Source organism: Gymnodraco acuticeps, unplaced genomic scaffold (assembly GCF_902827175.1).
Source record: "Gymnodraco acuticeps unplaced genomic scaffold, fGymAcu1.1, whole genome shotgun sequence".
NCBI lineage: Eukaryota > Metazoa > Chordata > Actinopteri > Perciformes > Bathydraconidae > Gymnodraco > Gymnodraco acuticeps.
The window spans coordinates 5,765,249-5,780,527 of NW_022992351.1; positions in this window are offsets into that span (position 1 = coordinate 5,765,249).

Below are 15,279 nucleotides of genomic sequence, written 5' to 3' on the forward strand. Positions count from 1 at the left end.
GAGTCAACTGGCGACTGAAAAAGGCGAGCGGTTGCCAGGCGCCGTCGACCCATTGTTCATGCACCGCGCCCACTGCGTAGTCAGACGCGTCGGTGGTGATAGCGATGGGGGGCCCTGTGTGACGGGTGAGCCAACATGGCGGCTTCGCTCAGGGCGGCTTTGGTGGCGTTGAAAGCGACCTCCCTTTCAGCCGTCCAGTCTATGGCCTGGCCGGGGGATTTGTCCCTGAGGGCCTCGTACAGCGGGCGCATGGTGTGGGCCGCCCGGCGGATGAACCGGTGATAAAACGTCACCATCCCGAGGAACTCTCGGAGCGCCCGAGCTGTGGCGGTCGTGGAAAGGCAGACACGGCCTCCACTTTCGACGGGAGGGGGGCGGCCCCGTCCTTGCTGATGAGGTGCCCGAGGAAATGGATGGAGGACAACCCGAACTGACACTTTGCCGGGTTGATAATCAGGCCGTGTTGGTTGAGCCTCGCGAAAAGGACCCGGAGATGTGCCTGGTGCTCTTCGGAGGAGGAGCTGGCGACCAGGATGTCGTCTAAATAGACGAAGATGAATGGCATGTCTCTGAGCGCTGAATCCATCAGCCGCTGAAAGGACTGAGCTGCGTTCTTAAGTCCAAACGGCATACGCAGGAACTCGAAAAGCCCAAACGGCGTAATTACCGCAGTTTTGGGGACGTCCGAGGGGTGCACCGGAACCTGGTGGTAGCCCCGCACCAGATCCACCTTGGAGAAAACCAGCTTGCCCGCCAGGTGTGCAGAGAAGTCCTGGATGTGAGGGACCGGGTAGTGGTCTGGCGTAGTGGCGTCGTTAAGGCGGCGGTAGTCACCACACGGTCGCCAGCCACCGGCTGATTTAGGGACCATGTGAAGCGGCGAAGCCCAAGGGCTGTCTGAGCGGCGGATGATGCCCAGACGCTCCATGTTGACGAACTCTGACTTGGCGACTGCCAGCATGTCAGGGTTGAGCCGCCGGGCCCTAGCGTAGACAGGGGGGCCTTCAGTGTCAATGTGGTGCTCTACCCCATGTTTGGTAGTGGCAGCGGAAAAGGTGGGCTGCGTCAAGTCGGGAAACTCACTGAGAAGGTGCTGGAACTTGTCGCCCTGTGAGAGTGAGCTGGAGAGCCCGCTGAATGACGCCTCGCCGCGGGTACACGTGAACGAGGCAAACGTCAGTGCGTCCACCAGGCGGCTGTTCTTGACGTCCACCAGCAGTCCGTGAGCGCACAGGAAGTCTGCGCCGAGGAGAGCGAAGGAGATGTCAGCCGTGACGAAATCCCACTTAAACCGCTGACCTTCGAAGCACAGGTCCACTGTCTTTGTGCCATAGGTGCGAATAGGGGTGTCGTTAGCGGACGTTAAAGGTGGGCCGTGGCCTCCACCGGCAGCGTCCTCCACGGTAGCCGGCAGGACGCTCCGCTGGGCTCCTGTGTCACAAAGGAGTCTGCGACCAGAGAGGGTGTCCCTGATGAACAGGAGCCGGTTGGATGTGCCCACGCTCACGGCCACTACCGAGCGCAGGCCTTGGCGTTTCCCGTTACCTTGTAGGTGCAGGGAGGACGGCACATCTTCGCTTTCGCCCCATAGGGTGCATGGTAATAGCACAGGCCAGGGCTGGAGTTGCTGACGTCGGCCCCGGAGCTTCTGCTAGGTGGCATGCCTGTACCAGGGAAGGTGCCGCTGCGTGTCGGGGCCAGCACCTCCGGGGCAAAACGCTGGGTTGCCAGGAAGAACCGGTCAGCTTCTTCGGCCAAAGCGCGGGGCTCAGTAATAGCCGTGTTAGCGAGCGCTGTCTGTACATGCGGCGGCATGTGCCGAATAAACAGTTCTATGAACAAAAAATTAGGTTCTTCCGTACCCAGCAGGCTGAGCATCATCTCCATGTGGTCAGAAGGCTTGTTGTCCCCCAGGCTATGAATAGCGAGCAGGCATCGGGCCCGTTCCGACCGTGACAGCTCGAAAGTCTTTAGCAGGAAAGCCTTGAACGCTGCATATTTATCCTGGGCAGGAGGAGATGTAATAAAGCCCACCGTCCGGGTCGCAGTGGAGCTCCCCAGCGCCGAAACGACGTGAAAATAGCGTGCTGCGTCGTCAGCCACTCCGCGGAGGGCGAACTGAGCCTCCGCCTGAGCGAACCATGCAGCTGCAGATGTCTCCCAAAACTCCGGCAGTTTGAAAAAAACGGCGTTACTTGCCATGCTCGGTTCAGTCTCGGATCCTTCAACAAGACTTATGTCGGGGTCACCAATGTGGTGCCGAGAGACGGGAGTCGGAGGCGGGGTATCAAAGTTACAAGCTCTACTTTTATTTAGCATCGGAACACACATGTAAACAACTTCATGCCCGGGAAGCGAAGACCGGCGGAAACAGGAAGTCCGGCTCACTCAAATGTCCGTGCGGAACAATACCCCAACCCATAGATCCGTGGGTGAATAATGTCAATCACCACAGTGGAAAGATTTCCTCACAACATGTAATATTCATTACTAAAGGTACAGCCGAATCATCACAGCCCACAAAACCTATTACCGCCGCAGATGGACCAAAAAAGCGTTTGAAAAAAAATCGCGGGTCCGCTCAGTGAAACAATAACAACGAAACATGGAGGAACACAAGTCTGCGTTTAAATCGCGTGTGAGTGGTTAAAACACATCAGCCTGCGGTCGCTCTTTCTTTAGCCTTACTAATGATTATTTCTGAAGGTAAACACAGTGAAGGCGGTGCGTGAAAGGCACTGCGTGCTCGTCTTCTCAGAGGCTGAGTTAACCCTCCCGCTGCCTCCTGGCGCTGCAGAGATTTCATGAAGTGAAGGAGGTGTTCCTTCTATAAAACAGCTGCGGGCAGCAGATACTGTGAGAGTCACTGACATTAATTCATAGATCAAGGCAGACTGGTGCACACACTCTCCTGTTTTGCCAATCCGGTGCTTAAACAAATATAGCTCGACTACACCCCTGGCCGTAATGTCCTTAAAATGAAGTCCGAGTTTGACATTTTAATTCATGTCCTGCCATGCCCGGCGCCGTGGGAGGGCCAGGGAGGGCCAGGCCCTCCCATTTGACATTCCTGCCCTCCCCGAATAAACACGTTTTTTTTATTATTTATACAAATTAAAAAATATATTTATTTTATTTTTTTAATTATAAATAAACTGTGAACTTTTATGCTACGATGTATGTGATGTCAGAACTAAAAAAAAATCGCAGGCGCCAGGCTACGTCAAATAAATGCATGTGTCTGTTGTGATTTGTGATTCGTCCCCATTTAGACCAATCACAGCGTCACACTCTGCCGCCTATTCTGGATTTGTTTATTGTGCATTCTGTAGACTCCCATTTCTGTTTGAATTACAAAATGGACATACAAAATTGGCTTAAAAGGTCTAAGAATTTATTAAAACGAAATAGCGATGAAAGAACTGCAGCCGATGGTGCTGCTGGCGACCCTGCACCTGCCGTTGCAGCAGCACGCCTTAATGTCACAAGCTTGACCTCGGCAAACCCCGGGCTGAGTTAGCGATGATCTGGGGTTAATAAACCCAAGCAGGTGAAGCTGGATCGTTATCCAGGGAGATTGTTTTCAGGAAAGAATCGCACTTTTGCCGGTCTGTTGAAGATTCGTTAAAAGCAGACGCAGCCTTGTGTCTTCATCTGATGCGGCTTTTACTGTCAAAGGTTTTTGCGACTGGAAACACGCATTACAGACTGATAAAGGACTGCTAAGGCATGCCGCATCAAAAGAACACATTTCATGTGAGTTTGTGGAGAGAGAGAGAGATACGCGAGGAAACAAATAAGGAAATTAGAACTTTGGTGCAGATCAGCTGCACGGAGCCGTTATTACGTGTCAGCTGTCATTGATATTATAGCTTTTTTAGCTGTCAACCAACTCCCTCTCAGAGGTGACTCGATTCACTCCACAGCATGTCCGAGTGCAGTACATCGGAACATAAACCATGCCCAAGGCGGGCTAAACAGCTCATCGACTCCGTCTCTACTATTTCTCTCCGAGTGCAGCGATGAGGAAGCTGCCATCCTTAACCAGTGTGCCTTGCTCGTGATTTACCAGTGTCTGTGCTGCCACGCACACAATGTTTCAAAGTGGTTTCTACGTTGCCCTTTATTTGTGTATGTTTGCGATAAGTGTGCGTCTTTGCGCAATGCCGTTGGCCTTGCTGTTTGATATATATTGTGCCGCAGGCCCGCAGCACGTGACGGTTTTGTGGGCCCTCCCATGAAAATCATAGGCCCTCCCTTTAGATTTGTTCTGGCGCCGGGTCTGTGTCCTGCCAACACTGGCAGGACAGAAGGCGACACGCTCGTTCTAAGCCGTGTCCCTCACTCCTCACATCCCAAGCTGCATCCCCAAAAAGTTAATTATGTTGTTACATCGTTTCAGATGTTATGTTTCAGTTGTGCTCTTGATAAGCCATTAAAACAGTAAAAACACATTCCTTTTGCTTTTTGTGTCTCCTGTTCACCAAAACATACCCATCTGTGATGGAAAAAGAAAGTAATCCAAAAGTAATCTAAAAGTAATCTGATTACGTTACTTTTTTAAGACACGTAACTGTAACTGTATTCGGATTACTTTCAGAGCCATGTAATCAGTAATCAGTAACTGATTACATTTACAAAGTAACCCTCCCAACCCTGTGTTCACATTAGCATCATTACTAGCTAGCCGCTAGCTGCTAACTGCCGCCTCGTTCATATCAAATCCATGATAACAACAATCCATTACCATGCTGTCATGAACGCACGGTGCTATTACGTGTACGCAAATTGACGTGCTTGATGTGAACGAGCATTTTGGTTAAAGTTGCGCATGCTCTATGAGTGCACATACGCAGAGCCATATAATAGAAGAGTTATGACATCTCCGTTCACTCCAATGGACCACTTTTTTACAGCAATGGCGGATCGTGGAGCCTCTCAATCGTTCCCCGGAAGTTAGCGCCAAGGCTAGCAGAGCTGTTTAGTTGCAGCATAATAGACCGTTCGTGACGGACTTTTAAAGGTAAGAAGAAGTTTAAAGATTTATATTGCGGATATTATCAGTACATCTGATTCAATTGAACATGTGTATTAAAGGATGTCAGTGGATTATCCCTAAATTAGTAGATTTAGGGAACGTTTACAGATAACAGATCAAGCTAGGATACCGAAGCAAGTTAGCAACACACGTTGAACAGCCTTTTAATTGTAAATTCCGTTCTCTTAATGTCTATTTGGTCCAACGTTGTTGAATTAGAGAAGAGGGGCTTCTAAACGGGATTGTATGCGGGGGTGGAGGGAGTTAAATATTAGATAAATATAACTTTGGTGCGTGTAAAAGTGAGTGTTTTTAGCAGAGCCATATTGTGTCCTTGTGATTATGTTGATTATTACCTGTGTGTATAATGTTGCAGCTCAGCTGATTTTGGATTGATGGCAAAGGGAGAGGAACTTAAGTGAGAGTGAACACACAAGGTAAGTTTAATACTACTGTTTTATATAAGTAAGCATACTAAACATGTATTATATCACTGTATTATATAAGTAATCTTGTTAGTAACCTACTGTATGGCAGGTGGAGGGGCAGTGATGTTACAGGTGGAGGAGCAAAACTGCAAGACTGCAAACTCACAAGACAGAGAAATCAAAGTTTGTTCTCCAGAGATGAGGTTGATTTCACTTCAATTTTTTCATATTTTCTAAAGATGTGGAAATGGCACACAAAAAAACTTGAGAGCTGTAACCAAGACAACTGTAACAACATGAGTAGACAGCCACCAAGGTTTTTCAAGTCCCTCTCTTACTCCATTTTGCCAACCCAAACTTCCAGGTACATGACGGGACACCTTGCTTGTTTTTGTTGTTTGTGCTCCTCTAGCAGGTGGAGGGCAGTGATCCCTTCCCTTCTTCCCTCAATCTTTGAGACTAATGTAAGTAGAAGACATGGCACTGTAAATGTTCGAACATTTAAAATATTATACCACTTAAAAATAAGAAATATTACTTTTGTTACTAAGAGTTCATACTTATTATACCTGTGTCACCTTTCACACTATCGCTGTGATCATGAGCTATGGGCTTTGTAGATACAGGTCCCGGGGTGAATCGTGGTGCAGGGGCCCTTCTCTTTTTGACCACAGGGCGATGCACGAAGATGGTGGGTATAGCCTCTGCTCTCAGCCTAGTCTTGCCCTTTTTTGTCTTGACAAACTGGTCTGCATCAAAATGTGCCTGCGGAGTGACTTGAGGTTACTTCACACACAGAACAACTCGGTTTTGTCTGCCCACATACATATTCCATAGTGGTTGAATACACAGTATTAGGAAACACTTTATACTTACTGGACATGTTATACTCATTACATACTGTATATACAATATGACCAAGAATGTGAGACAACTTTATAGAAATTCATATCACATATGTTACTGATGCCATTTGTCATACTTTGTTAAACTCACAAATAATAAAGTTCCATAACTTCAGTTGGGAACAAAGACCACACCTTATCTCCCCAAGGCAATTTCCCATCCAATAGGTGTGCTGTGTGTGTCTAACCCTTTCTCCTGTCTGTTTATCCCTCTTTCAGCACAAGAACCAGAGGGGGATTCAATGGAGCCTGAATACCTACACTGAGACCCTCACCCTGCACCCTGAGTCTCAACTCTCAGTGTTTTTCAAGCCTTTCCCTGTTTTTTGTATTAAACAAAACATTAAGCTTTCCCAATGGTGTGGTTTTTGTTTTGTGAAAAAGTGCAAATGCAGTGTTTGTATATAAATCACATATTTTTTTGCTGTTGGTCGTGAAATTGCTCCTGCTTCCTCCGCTCTGTGTCAGTGGGGAAGCTGTACATTCGTACTCCTTTCTCGGAGCGATTGGAGCATCCCCAGGCAGCACAGCAAACCATGGTGGCGACTAGGAGGCAGCACAGCAAACCAGGACAACACGGAGGAAAAGGCACAGACAAACTGCATGATATGCTGTTCAATGTTTATTGAATTCCATGTATTTGCAATGGATGTTCCTAAAACAACACATTTAACATCATCATCATCATCATCATCATGCTGCTGCTGCTAGTCCTTTGATAGTCAGCTGTCGGTCTCCTGTCCTTTCTGAAAGCCATAAAGATGACATTAGTCATTTAGATAACTTGTGTCCTCAATTACCATGGTTACTGAAACTACCATGAATTTAAGAAAATGGTAGACATTAATCTAATCTGAATTTTAAACCATTACTTTAGATCCCCTCCCTCTAAATATATCAATAAACATTAGAAAGTGATGCTCCTGACTACCATACAAGTTTAAGAAGATAATATTGGTTTTAAAGAATTCAAAGCTATAAATAAACAGCAACAGGCTCTTTAACCAAGGCACTGTTAGCCTAACATGTAAACTAGTTGTTCACACTAATCCTAATATTATCACTTAATATTAGCAAATTCTATTTTATTTTTTAAAACATATTGATGTAAATACATACACATATCGATTTGTTGTATAAATATTGCAAATCAAAACCTTTATTCACTAATAATTACCAAAAATCGTAGTTCTATCTCCTGTTATCAATGCATTCACATTGCCCGCCATGAACTTCCGGGGAACGATCCTCTTCTACATGAACCACGTGACGATAACCGTTTTTGGACTTCCGTTGTCGTAACTCTTCTATTATATGGCTCTGCACATACGGGTACTTCTCAGGCATGCTGGGTAATCTGTGACGTTTCACTCTCTCAAAAGTTGGGCCATTTTATCATCATGCGCTAATGAGCAGCTCTCATAGGAATGAATGAGGCTCCGCCTCCCACGCTGTATCCAGTTCTTATTATACATCCATGGGTACAACGAGCGGATACAGATTTGCTGCCGATCTGACGTCAAATCGGCAGAGGACCCACAGAAAATTGCTATCAGAAATAATGCCTGACGTGTTTTGGGCTTAATCTCGTCTTTGTTTACATTAGCAAGCCTCGCTAACACTCAGAGCTAACCTGTACTGTAGAGCACATGTGTTTAAAAAGCAGGAAATAAAAAAAGGAACTCACCTTGTGATAAACCCGCAAGAGAAAAAGCATTTGAGCTCTATACTGTTTCAGAAATAATCTTTGATGTGGTTTAGAACAGGATGGCGTTTTATCACAGCAGAATTTAACTTTATCTCCGGTAGAATTCTGATCAGGCATTAGCTCCGCCTCCTCTTTTTTTTTTTTCAAGCTGCGTTTCTTGGTCCGGAGTATGTCGGATTTTTGCAGAAGTTTCGACATACTATACTTTTTTTATATATATATATTTTCCACATATGTTCTTTATTTCGTATTTTCGACATACTATGACTTTTTTCCGACATACTGTACTTTGTACTTTTTTCTGATATATTTTATATACTATACTGTGACTTTTTTTTCAACATACTATGACTTTTCTTCTGATATTTTTGATATATTATGACTTTTTTTCGAGATACTATACTATGTTCTTTTTAAAAATATTTTCGACATACTATATTATGATCTATTTCTACATACTATACTATTTATTTTTTCTCAGATTACTTCGACATTCTATATGACTTTTTTCAGATTACTTCAAAGTATGACTTTTTTTCAGATTTTTCGATATACTATACCAGGGGTGGCCAACCAATCAAAGGTAAAGAGCCAATACTTTTCCTGTGTTACTGCAAAGAGCCACATCATACAGTACACACAGGCACATGCTGGGTGTATGTCCCCCGACCTCTCTCTCTCTCCTTCTCTCTTTTGCTCTCAGCGTTTATGTGTGCTCCCTCACTCTCTTCCTCGATGTGCCCCTCTCTATCTCTCACACATACAAAATGAAAATCTAAAAATGAACAATAATTGACACACACACACACACACTCACATACAGAAACACATACCTCCGCTCAGCCAGATTTCCTATAAATGTCACGGTCCATGATATTGACAGACATTGACTGTAACCTCTCCTACCAGTATTAAGACCAGAGGCCAGTTATAGTCAACCATTAATATTGTGTTTCACACACAAACTCTCAGTTCAAAACATTATGAAAAAAGTTGTTTCTTACTATGCATGTTGCTTCTTGAAACGTGCAGAGAGGATGTGGAAGGGAATCAAATGCATGAAGGGCACATTTGCGATCTTTGCGACTTTTTTCTCCCTGTCTGTATCTCACACACAGATTCATGACAGTTATTTAAAAATAAATGTAAATAAATAAAGTGTATTTTTGTTAATTCTCCTGACATGACATCTCAACTTTTACCTAACCCTCTGACTGACAGAAGCTCTGCTGACAGAGATGCACTTTCTGTCTTGTTTATTTCTTTACCGCGATTCACCAAATTCGGGAGCCCTTCTGTGCCAGTAGCCAGCTTTCCGGGAGCAGGCCTTCTCACATACACATATACAACTGCAAATTGTTACCATTTTGATTTGACAACATTATATTGAGTTATTACGGTTTTATCTGAGTTATATTTCTGCTAATCGGAAGCAGATCTCTCCCTTCACTGTCACATCGCAACCCAGTCTCATGGCATTTCGTGTTCACCAACACGATTTTTAATCTATTGATTCGTGTTCACCAACACGATTTTCCCCTTGTTTTCGTATTGCACAGCACGATTTTAAAAGCAATGTATTTCTACTAGTAATGTGTTTCATGCCTGCAACACGTCTTTTTCAATGGTCGGGTCGTGGAAGACCGGAAGCTGTGTGGTTCATAAAAACATGTTCTTACTCAATATCAAGCCACAATTATTGCTTTTATTTTAAATCGTATAATTTCTGACTTTTGTTGCGGTCTGTGAGGAAAATAAATGGGGCTCAGAGCCTCAGAATACTGAAATCTGTATTTTTTAAATCTTTTTTTCCTTCTAATTTGTTATTCTTTTCAAAATAACACACTGTTATTTACTCACCAATAACACACAATTATTCTTGCTTTTATTTATTGGTTTAATTCCATAGTCTCGGGCTTTTTTGGCGTCCGTCAGGAACTGAATTTAAAATTAAAATAACCGGAAACAGACGTAGGCCTCTAGGAGTTTAGGATGACCGAAGACACTACACTACCCATAATCCCCAGCTATCGTTTAGGACTACCGTCCCCGTGATTAATATTCAAGCTCTGGGATTGGATGTTGGAGTGGCAGTGCGCCAAGGTTACGCCCCAGCTGTTTGAAATGGAACGAAACCACGCCAGACTTTTCCAAAACTGGAATCGAACGCCCCCCCAGAACTACACATGCTGGCTATTGTGTTTCGCAAAATGTTCTATGGGACGTCTCTACTGAACGTTTTCCTTTGTCCCACAATTAGAAGTTGCCAGTATTAAACACATTGGTGTTATCAAATGTAAAACATATAATTAATAAATGGGTGAAAATCGCTTGTGTCCATAATGCGCAGCATTAATATATACCCACATGACAGCTCATTGTTACTTTGTAATTCTACTCCACTACAATTCAGAGGTTAACCTGGTATTTTTACTCCACTACACTTATTTGAGTTACTTTGCAGATTCTGATTAATGATGTGAAATATAAACAACCCTTAAATCAGACTTTAGTTACACCTGAGTAAAATTCAGGTAACCAACAATCAGGAGAGATATTTGATAGTTGGTGCTTGAGAAGACTAAACATGTATCTGCAATTGACATGAATGGAAACGAGTAATAAAGTATATTCATTACTCGTTATTCTCTAGTTAATTAAAACCCTCTACAGCATACTGTTGCCCTCAGGCAACAAACCACTTTTTTCGACCTCACACTGGCCCTCTAAATATTTTTATTTTTTAAAATATACACAATGTCACCTGACATGCTGGTGTCCAATAAAATGAGGGAATTATATGGGTGTGGCATTTTGTCTGGGGGTGGAGCAGTCCTTTCTGCAAGCAAAACTGCAGGGGACTCAGGGCCACCACTTGGTAAGATACATTTCACTTTTTAACATATTAGAAATGTTCACAACTTAAAATAAAAAATACATGCATGAATACGTAAATAAGTATATTTGATTGTTTAAAGACCTATTATGTATTTATTAATAAGCTAAAACTATGTTTTTTTGTTCGTTGCCTCAGGGCAACACTGTGCCACTTGATCACTTTTTTCCAGGCAATATCATGCAAGTGTGCTCAGCTGTAAAATGATAAACCTAATCAACGTTTTATACCATCTACTGATATTTACAGGAAATGGACACCAAAACATGTTATGGGCAGAAGGGACACGATCAGGCTGTTAGGGCTATTCCGTCTGACAGTGAGGACAGTGAAGGTCAAGATAGGGTTAGGCACACAGACACACACACATAAACACACACACACACACACACACACACACACATACACACACACACACACACACACACATAGACACACACCAAACACACACATAGACACACACCAAACACACACATAGACACACACCAAACACACACATAGACACACACCAAACACACACATAGACACACTCACACACACCCACACACACACAGAGAGACACACACATACAAACACATGAACACACACACACACACACAAACACACAGACACACACACACACACGCACAGACACACACACATACATACACACAGACACATTTTATAATTGATATAATATCAGGGACCCCTAAGCTCCTAAAACACATGGTGAAACATTTTTTTCCTCCCAAAATAAAAAGTCATGCCATAGAGGGTTAAAGACTGTATATTATGGCTATTTTGCACATCCCTTTCAAGATTTCAAGATTTTCAAAGGTTTATTGACATATGATATACACAACTACGGTGTATGCAATGAATACAAATCTTGGGTCACAGGTTCCTCAACAGCGCATTACAAGACATCTATCAATATGTGTGTACCTCCACCATTAAACTGTCATATTCTGCACATTTCTTATACTATCTACATGCATAAGAGTATAATTCATATGTATAATATCAGTTAAAATAAGTGCTTCAACATAGTTAACATTGCAGGAAAGCAATATATTAGACGTTAAGTACTTTGTCAGGCTTAATCTGTAGATAGATACCCCCAAAGTGTTTTTCTTATTTAAAAGAAGACCTTAATCTAAAGTATTATTTAATGTTTAAATAAAGGTTAATTCGTTTTTCTGTTTTGCACATCCTCATATTAATATCTTTGTACATGCACTAAACTGTTTTATTGTAGAGATCACTTATAGTATCTTCTTGATTTTTTATATTCTATATTTCTATCACAGACCTTCTACTTTCCCTCTATGAAAGTATGTGGTAGTGGTGGTCCAATGGATAGTGAGGTGGGCTGAAGATCGGAAGGTTGTGAGTTCAAATCCCGCCAGGAACACCACCACTAGTGTGCCCTTGAGTAAGGCACTTAGTCCTCAGTTACTCCAGGGAGAATGTCCCTGTGATTGGTAATTGTAAGTCGCTTTGGATAAAAGCGTCAGCTAAATGAAATGTAATGTAATGTAATGTATGTACTCTTAACCCTTGTGTTATGTTCACATTTCGCACCCTTTGGTAATGTTCGGGTCAAATTGACCCGGGACATATTTCAGGGTTTAAAAAAAATACAGAACTAAATTCAACATGAACAATTCCTATATATTGTCTTTAACTCATTCCCCAACAATATAAATGAAATATATGATTAGTTTTTGAAAATACTCTTTGCTGGATCAAATGTAACAATGGAAGTGTCCATCGTTTTTTGTGATAAAAATGTAATTTATGTACACTGTAATAAAAACTAGGTTTACATTTTGCTCATGCTTTTCTAGGACAAATGTAAATGAAAAATGTTTTCATTAATGTTTATTATTTTTAATCTGTCATATAATAATCAAAGCCCTGAAGGAAATAAAGCAATTTAGCAGCAATTGGAACACAAGAACCACACATCCAAAAGTATTTGGCTGTGAAATATAGAGAGAATGAAACATCCATATAAATGACATAGAACAGATATAAACACAAAGCAAATAAAAACAATTAACAGTCACTATTAATAAAGTACAGTATATCTGAAAACTATATTGATGAAGTGACACTGCAGAACATCATGTGAGTCAATGGGCAAGTACGTTTAGGAAACACATGATGTACAGAACTTCTTCGTGTGTATAGCACAGATGTAATTGTTGCAGTTGCTGCATGTAGTCTGTGTCTTTGAGTCCTTTGAGGGTCCACAGACCTCACAGCTAGCTGTGGGGGTCTTTCAGAAGCTGACTGTGGGGGTCTTCTTGCAGCTGGCTGTGGGGGTCTTCCAGCAGCTGGGTATGAGTCAAGTTCATCTTCCAATTTGCTGTCAAATTCTGAGTTTACCTCCACATTATCCTCATCTTCAGAGATGTCTTCCTGTCCCACTTCACCGTGTTCCTCTAATGCATTCCACTCACTCTCATCCATTATTAGATCCAAGGCTCTGAGCAGAATATCTTTTGGCCATTTTGCTGGTAGATAATTGTAGTTCTGCACTACACTGTTACTACACTGAGGTTATGTCTCTGTTTAGTCCCTCCTCCGGCGTGCAGGTGCAAGGGGGAACAGTGCGAGAAAATGTAAAATGTACATTTCTGGAAGATCTAAAATGTTTATAATGTTCTAGGATAGTTTTGTGTACACACTACAAAGGGTAAAGATCAAGGGAAAACAGGATCAAACAGCTTCTCTGTGCATACGATTGTGTGTGTGTGTGTGTGTGTGTGTGTGTATGTATGTGTGTGTGTGTGTGTGTGTGTGTGTGTGTGTGTGTGTGTGTGTGTGTGTGTGTGTGTGGGTGTGGGTGTGGGTGTGTGTGTGTGTGTGTGTGTGTGTGTGTGTGTGTGTGTGTGTGTGTGTGTGTGTGTGTGTGTGGTGTGGGTGTGTGTGTGTGTGTGTGTGTGTGTGTGTGTGTGTGTGTGTGTGTGTGTGTGTGTGTGTGTGTGTGTGTGTCTTTAGTTTCTGTGTTTCTGTGTGTTTTTCTCTGTCTGTCTGTCCTGGTATTGTATCCGGGTCAGATTGACCCGAACCTCTTATGAAGGACGTAAATGCGGGTGGGCATTTTTTTCACAAGTGGAAAAAAATAAAAACAATTCCACATGTCCTTCACAATAAATAAGCCCCGGCCATTGAGTTTCAGGTTGAACGAAAATATCCTTATATTTTTTTTTATTCATTGAAAATGGAAATCGGGTCAATTTGACCCGAAAACCACACAAGGGTTGTTTTAATCAAATATAACTCATAAAAACAATAATTCAATAACGTGCTTTAACCACTAGGCACACAAGGTACACACAGCCATAATAACTTTGTATTAGTGTAGGACACTTATGTACTGTATGTACAACATCTGAAGATGTGTAGTTTTATTCATGCTTTCACGTAATGTTACAGCATATTGCTATACTATTTCAGACTCAGTATTTACATTCTTATATTCAAAGAAAATCAGTATTATCTTTAAAAACTACAAGTCCAATCAGCTGTGCACCGTTATGGTGTAAATATAACCTATCTATGAATTAGATCAAATGTAAAAGTCAGCCGAATTAGTGTTGATACTGCAAGGAGACGTATTGTGTGAAGAGAAATTGAAGATGTTGTTTAATTGTTGATATATTTATGATCCACGTCAAGTATTCAGTTTCGGCGGCATTTCTTCCAGTTTTTCCAAAGGTCTTCTCATCAGGGCTCTATAAATAAAGAACTACGGCAGATCTGTAATATGTAATGCAGCCGAACCGTGTATTACAATGCCGTTATGTGATGACTTTCAAAGACAAAAGCAAGAACACTCGGGATTAAGTATTATTTTATTCTTTTAAAATGTTTTCCGGATTTCATATCATATAAACACCAAATCCCAGCATGCATTGCGGCTAAAACATCCAATCAGCGAGCTTAAACCATAGCTGAGGATCTTGGGTAATCACTCGAAATGCCTACGTCTGTTTCCGGTTATTTTTATTTTGAAATTCAGGCCCATTCCCAAACCACCCCCTACACCCTACCCCTCCGTTTGCGCGTTCACGCGGAGGGTCCGCCATATTGAGGGCTGTTACAAAGCAACGAGTGTGGAGGGGGAGTGGGCTATCAAGCCCTCAAACAGCGAGTCTGCAGCGGTGCTGACTTGAGACCGGTCTCTACCTGACCGGAGTCACGCTGTGTGTGTCCGTCCGGAAACACGCTGTTTACAAGTAGTTCCAGCAAACATCCACTGATAAATTCCGATGTTAACAACCTCATGATAACCTCATGTGTTTTTAACTGAG